Raw genomic sequence first — 16,909 nt, forward strand, 5'->3', positions numbered from 1 at the left:
GCTTGGCAATTGAAGGATAGGCCTCTTGTTGCTTGTTGAGTCCACTTTTCTGTCTTGGGTACAAGAGGAAGCTGTTACAGTCCTTCAGGTCTTGGACAGCAAGTACAGTCATTTTCTAATCTTCCTCAGGTCCAGTAGTATTCTGAGGAGGGTACTGTGGATGTCAGATGTATGGCTGGCACCTACTTGCATGTGTGGTGTCTCTTGGCTCCTCCCTATCTAATGGGGTATATGTTCCCATGGGTTATCCTGCTCACTTTTACAGCAATTCCTTTGTGTCAAACTCCAAACAATCACACAGTGCCCCTCTCTGCCAAAATCTAACATGGTGAAACCCTTTTCCCCTTGTGCAGAGTATGTGCACCCACTCCAGAGATGTAGCCAGAAAAATTAGCAACCTCATCTCTGCGGTCAAGTCAAACCAGTTGTGAAGGCTGCTCCCTCCCCACTGGACTAGCCTGCTTGACTGGGAGAACAAAAAAAGGGGCCTGTTGATGACTCGTCGACATCTCCCTGTGTCAAGAGTTGCTCCTTTGAACTTAATTAACTACCTGGGCACTGCGCAAGTAGCCATACTGCCGGTGAAACAGAAACACTTCCCCAGACCTTTGCCTCTGCTCTGGGATGGGTTTTCATACCACATTCCTGGCTTGAGCACTCAGAGGGAGGCAGCTGGAGGCTAACGCAAATTAGCCTCCAGAGGTTTTAGGCAGAAGTAACTGTCTAAAAATACCTACTCCAGGTTGTATGATAGAAGCATGCACACAAGCTACCCTAACCACGAATGCGCCTGAACAACGCATTCCTTTACCATGCAATTCTGTAGTAAAGGCACGACTGGTAAAGGGATACGTGTGGTAACGTTTACACCCGAGTCCCCCCACCCAAGACCTAAAAACTACCCCGAGCCCTAAAAACGACCCAGCCGCAAGACCTTAAAGCTAATCCGACCCCCCCTTAATCTAAAAACTACCCCAACCCCCCGAGCCCTAAAAAGTACCCCAATCTACCCACAAGCCCCAAAAATAACCCCATCGCCCCATGCCCTAAAAACTAACCCGAGCCTTAAAAACGACCCACCTCCCCGAGCCCGAAAAAGTACTCAACGCCTCCAAAGCAGGGGGAGGAGCTTCGCGCGCATCCGAGATGGCCGCGTGAGGACAGGGCTCCCGAGACCCTCGCCGCCCTCCGCATAAATCCCGCCTCCCAGCTGACCCTTCCTCCCACTGATACTGATAGCCCCGCTCTAGCTGCGTAGCGCTGTGACCGTCCTGTGTCTCACAGAAGCGGTCGCTCCTGACGTTGCTCCCCGGTCTGCCTGGCTCATTTGGTATCGTAGCGCCAGTCTGCTGCTTGCTGCATCGCTGCCACTGTCTAATTTAACAGCGCATCTCAGTCGTAGCGCGAGATCGCACATCCACCACTAAATTTAATTAATTTATTGTCCATTTCGAATCATAGCGCAGGATTGCCTCAGTGCTTATTTAAGAATTAATTGACTGCTCGTTTTTGCATCAGTAGCGCTGGACTGCCCAAGTGCGATTAAAGTAGATTCTTTCATTACTGTGCCGCGCTGCCTGCGATATTGATTAGTACCCTGCTTCGCTCTTGGCTCTTGGCGGGCTGCCATTTTGTTTGTTCTCATCTCTGTTGTTGTTGTGCCTCCCGGACCGGATATCCACCCCGCTCCCCGCCTCCCAGCTGACCCTCCCTCCCACTGATACTGATAGCCCCGCTCACAGAAGCGGTCGCTCCTGACGTTGCTCCCTGGTCTGCCTGGCTCATTTGGTATCGTAGCGCCAGTCTGCTGCTTGCTGCCTCGCTCCCACTGTCTAATTTAACAGCGCATCTCAGTCGTAGCGCGAGATCGCACATCCACCACTAAATTTATTTAATTTATTGTCCATTTCGAATCGTAGCGCAGGATTGCCTCAGTGCTTATTTAAGAATTAATTGACTGCTTGTTTTTGCATCAGGAGCGCTGGACTGCCCAAGTGCGATTAAAGAAGATTCTTTCATTACTGTGCCGCGCTGCCTGCGATATTGATCAGTACCCTGCTTCGCTCTTGGCTCTTGGCGGGCTGCCATTTTGTTTGTTCTCATATCTGTTGTTGTTGTGCCTCCCGGACCGGATATCCACCCCGCTCCCCGCCTCCCAGCTGACCCTCCCTCGCCCCTCCCCCTACACTATCCACATATGACAGATGCATTTTCGCGCAGCGTTCACGCACAGCGGTCGTGCCCCATGCGCGCCGAAGGTGCGCCAAAGGTAAGCCTGTCTACGCCCATCCGCGCCTGGACCGCGCCCAGCGCCAGACCCCCTGGCCCCCGCCGTACCCAGCCCACTAGATTCACATATAATACCGCAACTCTCCTCGCCCTCAACCCCGGACGCACACCACAATGCTGCAATGCCACCCCAGGACGTACCCACGGCCCATTCCCCTGTCACATCTGCAAGTTCACCTGCTTCAGGATCCTCACCAAATCCACTTCCTCCAAACACAGCTCCGACTCTAACCACCTGAAGTGCATCCTGCTGAACACCCGCTCGGTTCACAGACACGCCACTGAACTCTGGGACCTACTCGACACTGCGTCACCGGACATCGCCTTCCTTACAGAAACATGGATGAACACATCATCAGCACCCGACATCGCTATAGCCATACTGGACGCTTACAAGATCATCCGAAAAGACCGCACCAACCAAACAGGAGGAGGCATCGCCATCATCCACAGGAACTCCATCGAAATCACGACCAGCTTCGACGATAATCTTGCAACCGCCGAACATCTCCACTTCCAGATCCACACCAACCCTAGGACCACACTTAGAGGCACCCTCATCTACAGGCCTCCAGGAACCCGCACTCAATTCAGCGATGACATCACTGACTTCGTCAGCCCACATGCCCTCGCCTCCGAGAACTACATTCTATTAGGAGACCTCAACTTCCACCTTGAAAACAAACACGACAGCAACACCAACTCCCTTCTGGACAACCTGGCCAATATCGGACTCAAACAACTTGTTGACACCCCCACCCATGTAGCCGGGCACACGCTCGACCCTATCTTCACCTCCAGCAAGCACATTTCCTTCGACCGTACCACAGGTCTCCATTGGACGGACCACAGCTGTGTTCACTTCAGCTACAAAACCACCTTGACCCACAACCGCCCACAACCTATTCCTCGGAGAAACTGGAACAAAATCACCTCCGACCAACTCCTCACATCACTCAACCAAAACCCTCCCACCCTCTCATTGGACCCAAACCAAGCGGCCACCAAACTCAAGCAATGGATCACACACGATGACCTTCAAATCCAACAAGCTAGGCCGCACCCTAGAGAAAACATGGAGAAAAAACCCAACCACCGACAACATGGCCACCCTCAAGGCAGCCACCCGCAAACACCACCAACTGATTCGATCCACCAAGAAATCAGCATTTAAGGATCGTCTCGACAACAACGCCCACAACAGCAAGGAACTTTTCAACATCGTCCCCTCCCAAGACCTCTGCGATGATTTATCCTCCTTCTTCTACAACAAAATTGCCGACATTCACAACAGCTTCGAGAACACTCCCTGCGAACAACCCTCCCCACCCCCCTCAGATCCTACACCGCCAACTAACAACCTCAGCGCCTGGAACCCAATCACCACCGAAGACACCATCCGCCTAATGAACTCAATCCACTCTGGCTCGCCAACCGACCCCTGCCCCCGCCACATCTTCAACAAAGCTGACTCCATCATCGCACCCCATCTCCGTGATGTCATCAACTGCTCGTTCAACTCTGTCACCTTCCCAGAAAGCTGGAAACACGCCGAACTCAGCGCCCTCTTGAAGAAAACCACAGCAGACCCCTCTGAACTTAAAAACTACTGACCCATATCCCTCCTCCCCTTCCCCGCCAAAGTCATTGAGAAAGCCGTCAACAGCCAACTCGCCGCCTTCCTTGAATCCAACAACTCCCTCGATCCCTCTCAGTCCGGATTTCGAGCCAAACACAGCACCGAAACCGCCCTCATTGCAGCGACAGACGACATCCGAACACTACTGGATAACGGAGAAACAGTGGCCCTCATTTTACTCGACCTCTCCGCCGCTTTCGACACAGTCTGCCACAGCACTCTTATACAACGCCTCAGCAACATCGGCATACAAGGAAAAGCCTTGGACTGGATCATCTCATTCCTCACTGGGAGAACTCAAAGAGTCCGACTTCCCCCATTCAACTCAGAGGCCACTGACGTCATCTGTGGAGTACCACAAGGATCATCACTCAGTCCCACCCTCTTCAACGTTTACATGAGTCCACTCGCCTCCATCGCGCGTCAACACAACCTTAACATCATTTCCTATGCCGACGACACCCAGTTAATCCTTTCCCTCACCAAAGACCCTAACACCGCCAAAACCAATCTTCACGAAGGCATGAAAGAAGTAGCCGAATGGATGAAACATAGTCGCCTAAAACTCAACTCAGACAAAACGGAGGTGCTCATCCTAGGATCTTCCCCCTCTGCCAGGGACAACTCTTGGTGGCCTTCCGCTCTGGGCACAGCACCCACACCCACAGACCACGCACGCAACCTGGGCTTCATCCTAGACTCCTCTCTCTCGATGTCCAGACAAGTCAACGCAGTCTCATCCTCCTGCTTCAACGTACTTCATATTCTCAAAAAGATCTTCCACTGGATCCCCCTCGAAACAAGAAAGACTGTCACCCACGCACTGGTCACGAGTCGACTGGATTATGGTAACACACTATACGCCGGAATCACTGCAAAATTACAGAAAAAACTCCAACGCATCCAAAACGCATCAGTGAGACTCATATTGGACATCCCTCGCCAAGATCACATCACCGGACACCTAAAAAACCTCCACTGGCTTCCCGTCAACAAGAGAATTACATTCGGTCTTCTCACCCACGCACACAAGGCCCTCTACAAACTAGGACCCAAATGCCTCAACACTCGACTGTCCTTCTACACACCCACCCGCCAACTCAGATCGTCCAATCAAGCCCTCGCCGCAGTCCCGCGCATCCGAAAATCCACCATGGGTGGCAGATCCTTCTCCTTCCTGGCGGCCAAGACCTGGAACTCACTCCCCACCCACCTCCGCCTTACTCAAAATCACATCTCCTTCAGAAAAGAACTTAAAACCTGGCTATTCGACAAAAATTGAACCCCCCTTCCCCAAGCGCCTTGAGACCCTCTGGGTGAGTAGTGCGCTATATAAATCCATGAACTTGAACATGAACTTGAATGATATCCTGATTACGAAGACGGGTTATTGGAGATGAAGCTCAGCTGATGGATTAGTCGCTTTCAAAAATTGAATCGGACTTCAGGAACCGCTACTACGACAACCTGAACTTTCGAGGCCCACCTCATGGCGACACCTGGGGCTCGAGTCTCAAGGATGCCCAGGCAGTAGTTGAACAACAACGGCCCGCTGTGCTCAGCTTGCTGCCTGGAGTTAGCTTTCGGTTTCGCTTTCGGTCTTTGGCCCTGTCCTGTCTCGAGATCTATCTGGTTGCCCGAGGTCTAGCTGAACTCTGTGAATTCACTGTGTGCCAACGGTCGCGGACGTTTGTGTGCTGGGCCACATCTGCTGGTGCCTGCTTTTGAGGACTCCGGTGGGTTGACAGCGAAGGGCCTTTCTCACCAGGTCTCACTGGCCCCTTGGGGGCACATTGCCCAACATGGCGGGCAGGCCTGATAATGAGAAGCAGAACACCAAGACGCCTCTCCGGGGGGGTGCAACTCAAACAAACATCATGGATCGGTATACCCAGCCTAAGGGGTCCCCCGGTGCTACGAGTAAGACTCTGGAGGAGGCAAGGGAGGACCCGGCTGCGTCGATCGAGTTGACCCTACAGGATGTCATGGGCGCCCTTGCTGGTATCAAGGCTTCCATCGGCCAGCAATATGAGGCTCTCGCTCTTAAGCTCGACACCGTAGCCATTGACGTCAATTTGATTAGAGCGGACTTATCAAAAACTAATGAGAAGGTCAAATCTTTAGATCTAAAGACCTCCAGCCTTACGACCGATGTGTCCGACTTACAGACGGAGGTCGGCAACTTGCGATCCTCCAATGATCTCATGCTCGTCGACTTGAGGATTTTGAAAACAGGGCCAGACGTAATAATGTACGTATTATCGGGGTCCCTGAAAAATCAGACAATCCTGCTGCAGATCTACTTGTGGAGGACGTCATTTTAAATCACCTCGCCCCCAGAGGCCTAAGTAAATTCTTTGCCGTGGAACGTGCGCACCGGGTACCGGGTGGGAAGCCGAAGCCGGGTGCCCCTCCAAGGCCGATTATCGCCAGGATTTTCAACTTCAGAGACAGAGACACTATCCTGCAGGCGTCGCGAGTGGGTGGCCCAGTGAAGTTTGAAAACACAACGGTGAGCTTCTAACCGGACTTTACCCAGTTCGTTCAGAGGATGGGGTGAAGCGATGCTTGAGAGACATGGGCTTGAAATATGCGATGCTGTTTCCAACCAGGCTCCGTGTCGAATATGAGGACCGGACGCTTTTCTTTGACCGCCCTGAGAGCGTGAGTGACTGGTTGGACACATTACCAAAGCGGAGCGTTCTGACGGAACACTCGGGTGGAGCGGAGGGTGGCGTGCCGGAGCAAGAATGACAATTTGGTTCCTGATTTCCGAACATTTAACATACCATACAGCTCGGTTTGATATCTTTCACACTTATGTGACTTATGGCGGCACACCCGAGGGTGGCGGGGGAGTGGAACTCTTTCCTCCCCTGGGTTGCTTTTTGTAGACTAGTTTAATGTTAGGGCGACAGGCACACTGCAAGTTTGGGATGTTTTTGAGTTTAACGCAGGGGTGCAGGGTGGAGTGTGTTGTAACAGGATCATGTTGGGGGGTGGAAGGGGGTGTTTGGGATTGTTTTATTTTTTCTCAAGGCAACGTTGATTCTTGTATCTGGGCACTGTGTTCGCCATGGGGTGGATTCTGCATTTGCTTCTGGGATGGGGGGTAGTGGATTGAAACTGCTGTGTTGGAATGTCAATGGGTTGGGGGATAGGATAAAGCGGGGAGTAGTGTTGCAACTGTTGAGACGCCTCTCCCCAGATGTTGTATTGTTGCAGGAGATGCACTTGATTGGAAATACTTGTCATGACATGAACCAGCAAGGATATTGTCTGGCTGTACACTCTGGGTTCACTACTGGCTCTAGGGGCGTGGGCATCCTTGTTAAGAACTCCCTCCCTTTGGAAATAGACAATGTGGTCCTGGACGATAGGGGGCATTACGCTGCAATCACAGGGAGGTTGGAGGGGAGAACTGTCTCGCTGGTTTCTGTATTTGTCCCGCCTGGTCTACAGACCTCGACCTTTGCTGATCTTGGGCGTATGATACTGGGGCTCCCAGATGGTAATCTGGTGATGGGCGGAGATTTTGTCATGCCTGTCGTGTACATGGGAGAGGGACACTTACCAAAACCTAGATTCACATGCAGTAGCCCGTTAACGTTCTGTGTTTCTGCCTGTGACATAAACGTGGTTGGCAATGGTTGGCAAATCCAGTGACACGAGCTTGGGCGCATGCGCAGTTACCGCGCATGCGCAGAGGTATAGCGTTCGGGCCTTAAACCCGCCCTGGACCTTCAGGACGTGCTTCGCGTTTAGCCAGTTTGTTTCCCTACTCGTTCCGGGTTATGATATCGTCGTCCCAGGAGCTAGTGGGTCGTGGTGCTTGGAGTTTGTGTCTTCAGGCGTTTGCAGGCTCGTTCTTGGTATCGTAAATCCTTAGAAGCGGCTTGCTTCCAGGATTATTGTTCTGTTCTCGTTTCCTTTATATTATTTTTCCGCTAAGAAGTATTAGCGGTTAGACTTAGAGTTTGGTTTCCGACTGTCTTGATATGTAACAGTGTGTTTGTTACGTTGGTCGGAGTGTTTCTTCTAGTTGATAGAATCACAGCGTTCCAGGTGAACGGTTTTGGAGATAATTTACGGATTGTTTACGTGGTTAAATTGGTGAGTGCTTCTCCTAGAAGAGATATTCTATGTCAAGTATAGCGCACACTTTATATATCGTGTTGTCTTGTGTTTAGATTACAACTCCCTGTAAAAAACCATATCCAGTCAAACTACAGAGTTCCAGACATCTTCCGTGCTTTCCATATTATTTTTCCCCAGCATTCCACAAGGTAAAAATACAGTAAATGACACTCAATACATTGGGGTTATCGAGGGAGGGGATAGTTTTCACTTACTGTCCTTGTGTCTCACTGCAGCGCCATAACAGAAGATAAGAACATCCTCTGAGTGGAAGAAGACTGTGGAGTGCCATCCTTTTTCTCCCCTTCCTACCCTTGTTTTGTTCCTTTGTGTTCTCCTTGATCACTTTTCGGGTGTTAGCATTCTTTCCTGACTCCCGGGAGGTGACAGGGGGAAGACAGGGTGTTAAGCTTCGTGACTCCAGGACACTTCTGAAACAAAAGAAGGTGCGTGCATGACAGAACGCGAAGCCCCTATCAAATTGTTTCCCAAGTGCCATGGAGTTCACATTACAGGATGTCGCAAACATGGTGGGGAATCTCCAACGAGAAACCCAAAGCATTGTAGATAGACTAGAGGCGCTAAGCGTACAAGGAGGAGAGAGACCAGGCGCCAGCAATCCAACCCCTGTGGTTCAAGTGGTCCCCATACCATTCCTCTGGCACCCCCTGAAAGGTTTTATGGAGATCCCTCGAAATGTGCAGCATTTTTGACACAGTGTCAGCTACATTTCCTATGCAAAGCTGCCTGTTTTCCTAATGATCAGGCAAAGGTGGCCTTTGTTCTCTCTTATTTAGGGGGTTCGGCAGCTAACTGGACTATTCCCTTGATAGAGAAAGACGATCCCATGTTATTAGATTATGACGCCTTTCGTAGTGAATTACGTAAAATGTTTGACAAACATTCATTTACTCACGCAGCTGATACAGAGCTATTAAATCTGAAACAGGGTTCGAAAGATCTTATCACCTATATCTCTAAGTTTAATAGATTGGTTGTAGAGGCGGATTGGCCTGCTAATAAACGTAGTCCTCTTTTTTACAAAGGCCTACGTGATGAACTCAAAGACGCGTTGGCTCATGTTGTGGATCCTCCTGCTACCTGTCCTGAATTAATCGACTTGGTGGTGAAACTAGATCATAGACTAGGAGAAAGACGTAAAGACAGAGTAAGGTACGAGTATCCTAGATTTAACCATAGAGAAAGGAAACCGGAGTCTGAAGCCAAATCTGAGGATCCCGAGCCTATGCAAATAGGTAGTATCAAAGGGCCTTTGAGTGAGGCAGAAAAACAAAGACGTAGGGAGAATAGGTTATGTCTCTATTGCGGCAAAGCAGGCCATTTCCTGAGAGAATGACCAGTTAAACCCAAGTCATTCCGTAAGTCGGAAAACTAACAGACCCGAAGGTAACAGAGACCGTACCGCCGGGTCCTTTGGTTCACATGGTCTCCCCATTAATGAATAATGAAGGACATTTTTTTATTACGTCCAGATTGTCCTGGCTTTCACACTCTATCACACAATCCATTATGATAGATTCAGGGGCCTCGGGTAATTTTATGGACTATCAATGGGCCATCGCTAACGATATCCCTAAAGTGCAAAAACAAGTCCCAGAGGAAGTGTATACCATCGATGGGAGTCCTTTGAAATCTGGGCCCATCATGCACTCCAGTATTCTTTTGGACATGTATATTGAACCCACACATTGGGAGGCTTTAGCTTTTGATTTAATCGAATCTCCTCAATTCCCAGTGGTCTTGAGTCTTCCTTGGTTACGCCTCCATAATCCCCACATAAATTGGCAAAACACCAGCATCACTTTTTCCAAAGAGGGTGAACAACATACATCCACTGGTAGTTCGCACCTTCCTGACCACTCGACTAAGATTATCGACTTCTCCACACAAAAAACGATTCCTTTGGTCTCAGACGTTCCAGAAGAAACAGATTTGGTAGAACAACCTGACAAGATTTTACCCCCTGTGTATCAAGAATACCAGGCAGTTTTTGATCAAGAACAAGCTACCAGCCTACCCCCCATAGAGTATATGACTGCCGTATAGATTTGCAACCTGGCGCTCGTATACCGACCAGTAGAGTATACTCCCTTACCGAGAAAGAGAATCTGTATTTAAGGGAATACCTTGACACCATGTTAGAGCTTGGGTACATTAGGCCCTCTAGGTCCCCTGCTTCCTCGGCATTGTTTTTCATCCCTAAAAGAGAAGGGGGATTACGTTGCTGCATCGACTATAGATCATTAAACGCTATTACTATTAAAAACAAGTACCCCTTACCACTCATCTCCTCTCTACTCGATCAAATAAAGGATGCCAAATGGTTCACGAAATTAGATCTACGTGGGGCCTATCACTTAGTCCGTGTCAAAGAAGGAGATGAGTGGAAGACGGCATTCTGCACCAAGTTTGGGCTGTATGAGTACTTGGTGATGCCCTTCAGGCTTTGTAATGCTCCTTCAGCATTCCAATATTTCATCAATGAAGTGCTGAAGGAGTACCTTGACAAAAATGTAATAGCTTACATTGACGATCTCCTAATATATTCCAAGACCCTCGAGGAACATATAGGTCATGTAAAAGCTGTCTTACATCAGTTACAAGATAATGATCTCTTCTGTAAGTTAGATAAATGTTTCTTTCATCGCCACCAAGTCGCTTTTTTGGGATTTATTGTGTCAGCAACAGGTCTGAGTATGGATCCACGTAAAGTCAGTGCTGTCTTGGAGTGGCCACCTCCCAAGAATGTAAAAGAAATCCAACAATTCATTGGGTCCTCGAATTTCTATAGGCGCTTTATACACCAGTTCTCGGATCTGGTGGCTCCTATCACCCGTTTGTTGCGAAAAGGGGTCCCATTTCATTGGTCGGATGAAGCCGACCGGGCTTTTAACATTCTAAAGACTGCATTCATGCAGGCCCCCATTCTCAAACACCCTGATCCATCCAGTCCCTATGTGGTAGAGGTAGATGCCTCGCAAGTAGCCGTAGGAGGGATTCTATCTCAGGCGGACGTTGACACAGGTGAATTACATCAAGTGGCCTATTATTCACACAAGTTGACTCCAGCTGAGGTGAACTATGCAGTTGGGGAAAGAGAACTCTTAGCCATCAAGAAAGTATTGGAGGAATGGAGACAGTATCTCTTAGGTACAAATCACACAGTTACTGTCCTAACAGACCATCGTAACCTACAGTATCTAAAATCGGCGAGAGCCTTGTCCATGCGACAACTGAGATGGACACAGTTCTTTAATGAGTACGATTTTAGTATACATTTCAGAGCGGGCAGACAAAATGGTAAGGCTGACGCCTTATCTCGTCTGGGGTTCGAACCATTCCCCTGTGATGTAAAGCCCCCTTGTATTATTGCTCCTCAAAGGATAATCGGAGTACTTACTACTGAAGAGGAATTCATCCTACAAGTTAAGAATGCCCAACAAGAACCCGCTTCTCAAGATATATTGAAACAACACCCGTCCATGGTTAAGACAGACCTTTATTATGTGCAGGGGGGGTTGTTCATCCCCACAATATCCCTTCAAAAACAGGTGATGGAATGGTGTCATTCACATGGTGTGGCAGGGCATCCAGGATATAAAAGAACAGTAGAGTTGATAAAGAGATACTGTTAGTGGCCTCATATGGTCAAAGACATACAACATTATGTTCAGACTTGTCACATATGTGCTCAAGGAAAGTCCTCACACGAAGGTTTAGTGGGCCTGTTACTTCCCCTTCCTATACCTGTGGCTCCCTGGCAGTCCGTATCAATGGACTTCATTATAGAGTTGCCAAGGACACAAAGAGGTAATACCACCCTTTTAGTTGTTGTGGATATGTTCACCAAATCGGCTTATTTCATCCCGTTAAAAAATATGCCTACTTCTTTTGTACTAGCGAGTGTCTTTCTACAAAATATAGTTAGATTCCAAGGTCTTCCGTCTATTCTGGTCACTGATAAAGGCTCTCAGTTTATCTCCAAATTTTGGAAACAGTTATGTAAATCACTGCAAATTGAAGTTCGCCTGTCTTCTAGCCATCACCCCCAGACGGACGGACAATCAGAACGGGTGAATCAATGCCTCGAGCAATTCTTGCGCTGTCAACTACTGCAGGAACAGAAAGAGTGGGATGAGCTGATTTGGTTGGCAGAGCTATCCTACAATAATAGCCATCACTTTTCTACTCTGTTCTCTCCTTTTTATGCTTCATACGGTTTCCATCCTAAAGTCCTACCCTTTTCTCCATTGAGGCCTTGTGCCATTCCTGCTGTACAAGAATTAGTCTCACACTTGCAAACAATACATTCCACCATCCATGACAACCTCGATAAAGCCAAGATTGATTACAAGAAGACAGCAGACACACATAGACACACAGGACCAGCGTACCAGCAGGATGACAAAGTCTGGCTGTCCACCAAGTATCTGGCTTTAAAGGGTGCATGCAAGTTTAAGCCCAAGTTTATTGGTCCCTTTCCTGTTATTCAAGTCATCAATCCTGTAGCCCTGAAGTTGAGATTGCCTCCCTCAATGAAAATACACCCTGTTTTTCATATTTCCCTGTTGAAGCCGGTACAGCCGGATACTCGCCTTCCGACAACTCCTCTTCCCTCTTTGGTAGATGCTGACGAAGAATACGAGGTGGGAGCTATAATTGACTCCAGGAGGGTGCGTCGTCGCCTCCAGTATTTGATACACTGGAAGGGGTTTGGGGTTGAGGAGAGATCATGGGAACCTGCCAGCCAGGTACACGCTCCTCGCTTATTGCGAGCTTTTCACAGGAGGTTCCCCCACAAGCCCAAACCGGTGGGGGACGTTGTGGGAGGGGTGTTCTGTCATGCCTGTCGTGTACATGGGAGCGGGACACTTACCAAAACCTAGATTCACATGCAGTACCCTGTTAACGTTCTGTGTTTCTGCCTGTGACATAAACGTGGTTGGCAATGGTTGGCAAATCCAGTGACACGAGCTTGGGCGCATGCGCAGTTACCGCGCATGCGCAGAGGTATAGCGTTTGGGCCTTAAACCCGCCCTGGACCTTCAGGAAGTGCTTCGCGTTTAGCCAGTTTGTTTCCCTACTCGTCTGGGTTATGATATCGGTGTCCGAGGAGCTAGTGGGTCGTGGTGCTTGGAGTTTGTGTCTTCTGGCGTTTGCAGGCTCGTTCTTGGTATTGTAAGTCCTTAGAAGCGGCTTGCTTCCAGGATTATTGTTCTGTTCTCGTTTCCTTTATATTATTTTTCCGCTAAGAAGTATTAGCGGTTAGACTTAGAGTTTGGTTTCCGACTGTCTTGATATGTAACAGTGTGTTTGTTACGTTGGTCGGAGTGTTTCTACTAGTTGATAGAATTACAGCGTACCAGGTGAACGGTTTTGGAGATAATTTACGGATTGTTTACGTGGTTAAATTGGTGAGTGCTTCTCCTAGAAGAGATATTCTGTGTCAAGTATAGCGCACGCTTTATATATCGTGTTGTCTTGTGTTTAGATTACAACTCCCTGTAAAAAAACATATCCAGTCAAACTACAGAGTTCCAGACATCTTCCGTGCTTTTCATATTATTTTTCCCCAGCATTCCACAAGGTAAAAATACAGTATATGGCACTCAATACATTGGGGTTATCGAGGGAGGAGATAGTTTTCACTTACTGTCCTTGTGTCTCACTGCAGCGCCATAACAGAAGATAAGAACATCCTCTGAGTGGAAGAAGACTGTGGAGTGCCATCCTTTTTCTCCCCTTCCTACCCTTGTTTTGTTCCCCTGTGTTCTCCTTGATCACTTTTCGGGTGTTAGCATTCTTTCCTGACTCCCGGGAGGTGACAGGGGGAAGACAGGGTGTTAAGCTTCGTGACTCCAGGACACTTCTGAGACAAAAGAAGGTGCGTGCATGACAGATTTCAATTCAGTTGTCTCCGGTAGTGTAGATCGCTATCCCCCCCAGAGACCTCACCAGGTCACAGTCTTGGTTAAGTGGGTTTTTGGAGACTCTGGGATTGGTAGACTGTTGGAGGTTGATGCATCCGGGACAGACACAGTACACTTTCCACTCTGGGGCCCACGGCAGTCTCTCCAGACTTGACTATGTCTTGGTGCCAGCGGCGCAGGCCTCCTCTGTCAGGGAAATTAGACATCTGGCTCGGGGTATATCAGATCACTCCCCATTGTGGCTCCAGATCGGCACTGGTATGAGTGTTGAGGGACGGGTGGCCCGATTAATCCCTGGTATCTCCGTGACCCCAAAACTCGAGCTGACTTGATTAAGTCCCTGGATCAATACTTTGCTGAGAACGAGGGGTTTGTGTCCTCCTCTGTGTCATTGTGGGAGGCATTTAAGACGGTCATCCGAGGACAGGCATTATTGTTAATTGCTGGTGCCAAGAAAAGTAAAAATGAGGAGGTGGACCGCTTAGAGACTTAAATAACTGAGCTAGAAAGGAACTTGGAACTGGGTGTGACTCGTAACAAACTTCATGCCCTCAGCCTCAAACAACTGGTTTATAGGGCCCTGGTGACGGATGCCGCCAAAGTCATGAGTAGAGAGCAGCAGGGCAGACTATATGATGTGGGTGATAAGGCTAGGAAACTGATCGCTTGGCTGGATAAAAAGGAGAGGGCAAGTTGTGTGGTTCCTGTGATTGAGAAACTTGATGGAGTGTGTGTGACTGATCCGGCTGAGATTGTCGAGTGTTTCGCTGAACATTTCCGAAAGGTGTACTCCCCAGTCTCCGATAGACCGAAGGAAGACTCCCATCTGTTGCTGCGTGACATTGCGTTGCCTCACCTGTCGGATTTGGATAGGGACTTAATGGATGCGGTATTCTCAGCTGACGAGGTGGCCCTCACTATTCGCTCTGTGCGCTCGGGCAAGGCAATGGGCCCTAATGGCCTGCCCATCGAGCTCTACAAGCTGCGTCCTGACAAAATGGCGCTCTATCTCCGTGATATGTTTCTAGTGTCGCAAGACGTTGGCTCCCTTCCTCGTGATCAGCGTCTTGCTACCATCGTGGTGATCCACAAAGAGGGGAAGCCACGAGATCGATGTGCGTCATATAGGCCCATTTCACTCTTAAACGCCGAACCAAAGATTCTCGCAAAGTTGCTTGCAAACCGCTTGATAAAAGTAATTAGTGACTTGATTCATCCAGACCAGTCCGGTTTCATCCCACATCGCAATACAGCACTTAACCTGAGGGCGTGCATGGTGTTCTCGCGAGGGCGGCGTCGCTGCGTGAGCCGGCCATTTTGGTTTCTCTGGATGCTACAATGGCTTTTGATACGGTGGAGTGGCTATATCTGTGGGCCGCTCTTGCAAAATTTGGTTTTGGTCCTGGTTTCATTAGCTGGGTGAAACTTTTGTATGAGGAGCCGTTGGCACAAGTGGTGGTGAATGGTCGAGTCTCTTCGCCTTTTGTTCTTGGGAGGGGTACGTGACAGGGCTGTCCTTTGTCCCCCCTTCTGTTCGCCCTTGCCCTGGAGGCCCTGGCTGCCTGGCTGCGATGGGAGCCTTCTATGAAAGGTATTCAGTGGACCCCGGAGTTTGATGATCGCATATCGCTCTACGCTGATGACATTTTGTTGTACCTTACGTAAGATAAAGGTGGGCCCGAACCCCATGCAAGTGAGCACTGCGAAGAGATAGCTCCACTCCGCCATGTCAAACGCCATTTTGGCATCCAATGACAATATCGCTGCTGGTTCCTGCAACAATGGGGATCTCGCCAATACTCCATGTACCCTACGAAGGTTCAGGGCCGTGCTTCTATGTGGCATAAAGCCGGACTGGTCTGGGTAGATCAGCTGACCTAAGTGCGGCAGGAGTCTGTTCGCCAGCACTTTCGCTAAGATTTTGGCTTCTGGGTTCAGGAGCGAGATAGGCCTATAGGATTTACAGTCATTAGGCGGTTTACCCGGCTTTGGGATGGCTACTATAGTCGCCATCCGGGGGCAGCGTACCTTTTTCTCTACTTTCCTCATACATCCGGAGTAGGGACTCCAACATAGTTTTAAACCATTCAATGGGCACCCCGTTAGGGCCCAGAGCCTTACCCGAACGGAGGGAATTGATCGCCAATTGAATTTCGTCAGTTGTCAAGGGGGCATCAAGGTCCTTCGCCGCCTCCCCAGTCAGTGTCGGCAGAGGCACGTGGCCGAGTGCGGCCCGGGCCTCCTCCTCCGTCACTTCTACCGTCGGGGTATATACTTCACTAAAGTGATCGACCAATGCATCTACAATTTCCTCTGGCTGTGTATGTACTATTCCATGAGTGTCAGTGATTTGTAGTATATTCCTGCCTCCCCCCTGTTTCCTGTCCAGCCATGCTAGGAGCTTGCTGGCTTTATCCCCAATGTCGTAGACTCTATGTTTAGTAGCGGCGATGTCCGCCATAGTCACACGCCTCAAATGGTCATTGAGGCGGCGTTGGTGTAGCTGCAGGGAATGTAGTGTGTCTTCTGATGGGTCAGCCATGTGGGCGGCGTTGGCCCTTTCGAGGCCCAACTCCAGCTCCAAAACCTCCCTCCCTTGCGTTCTCTTGTGGTTTGTTATCGCCGCTATAGCCTGCCCCCTGAACACTGTTTTATACGCTTCCCATAATACTGAGGGGGAGTCTACCGAGGACTGATTTTCCACAAAATAGAGTTGGGTTGCTTTCCTCAGGTCCTTACTAATTGTTGGAATTTTGAGATACCCCGGAAATATCGGAAAGACCCTCATGCGTTTGGTGCCTGTACTAGACATGGTCAAGGTGATTGATTAATGATCCGAAATCCCCCTCGGTTGTATCTTCGCTACGTCAATGTTAAGGAGACCGTTCCCTAG

General features: G+C 49.3%; 1 protein-coding gene across 5 annotated transcripts in view; it reads right to left on the reverse strand.

Moving 5' to 3' along the window:
• Positions 1 to 16,909, reverse strand: part of LOC147679034 (uncharacterized) — a 463,018-nt gene that overhangs the window by 123,543 nt on the left and 322,566 nt on the right. The window lies entirely within an intron of this gene.

The sequence above is a fragment of the Lissotriton vulgaris genome, chromosome 11, assembly GCF_964263255.1.
Source record: "Lissotriton vulgaris chromosome 11, aLisVul1.2, whole genome shotgun sequence".
Lineage (NCBI taxonomy): Eukaryota > Metazoa > Chordata > Amphibia > Caudata > Salamandridae > Lissotriton > Lissotriton vulgaris.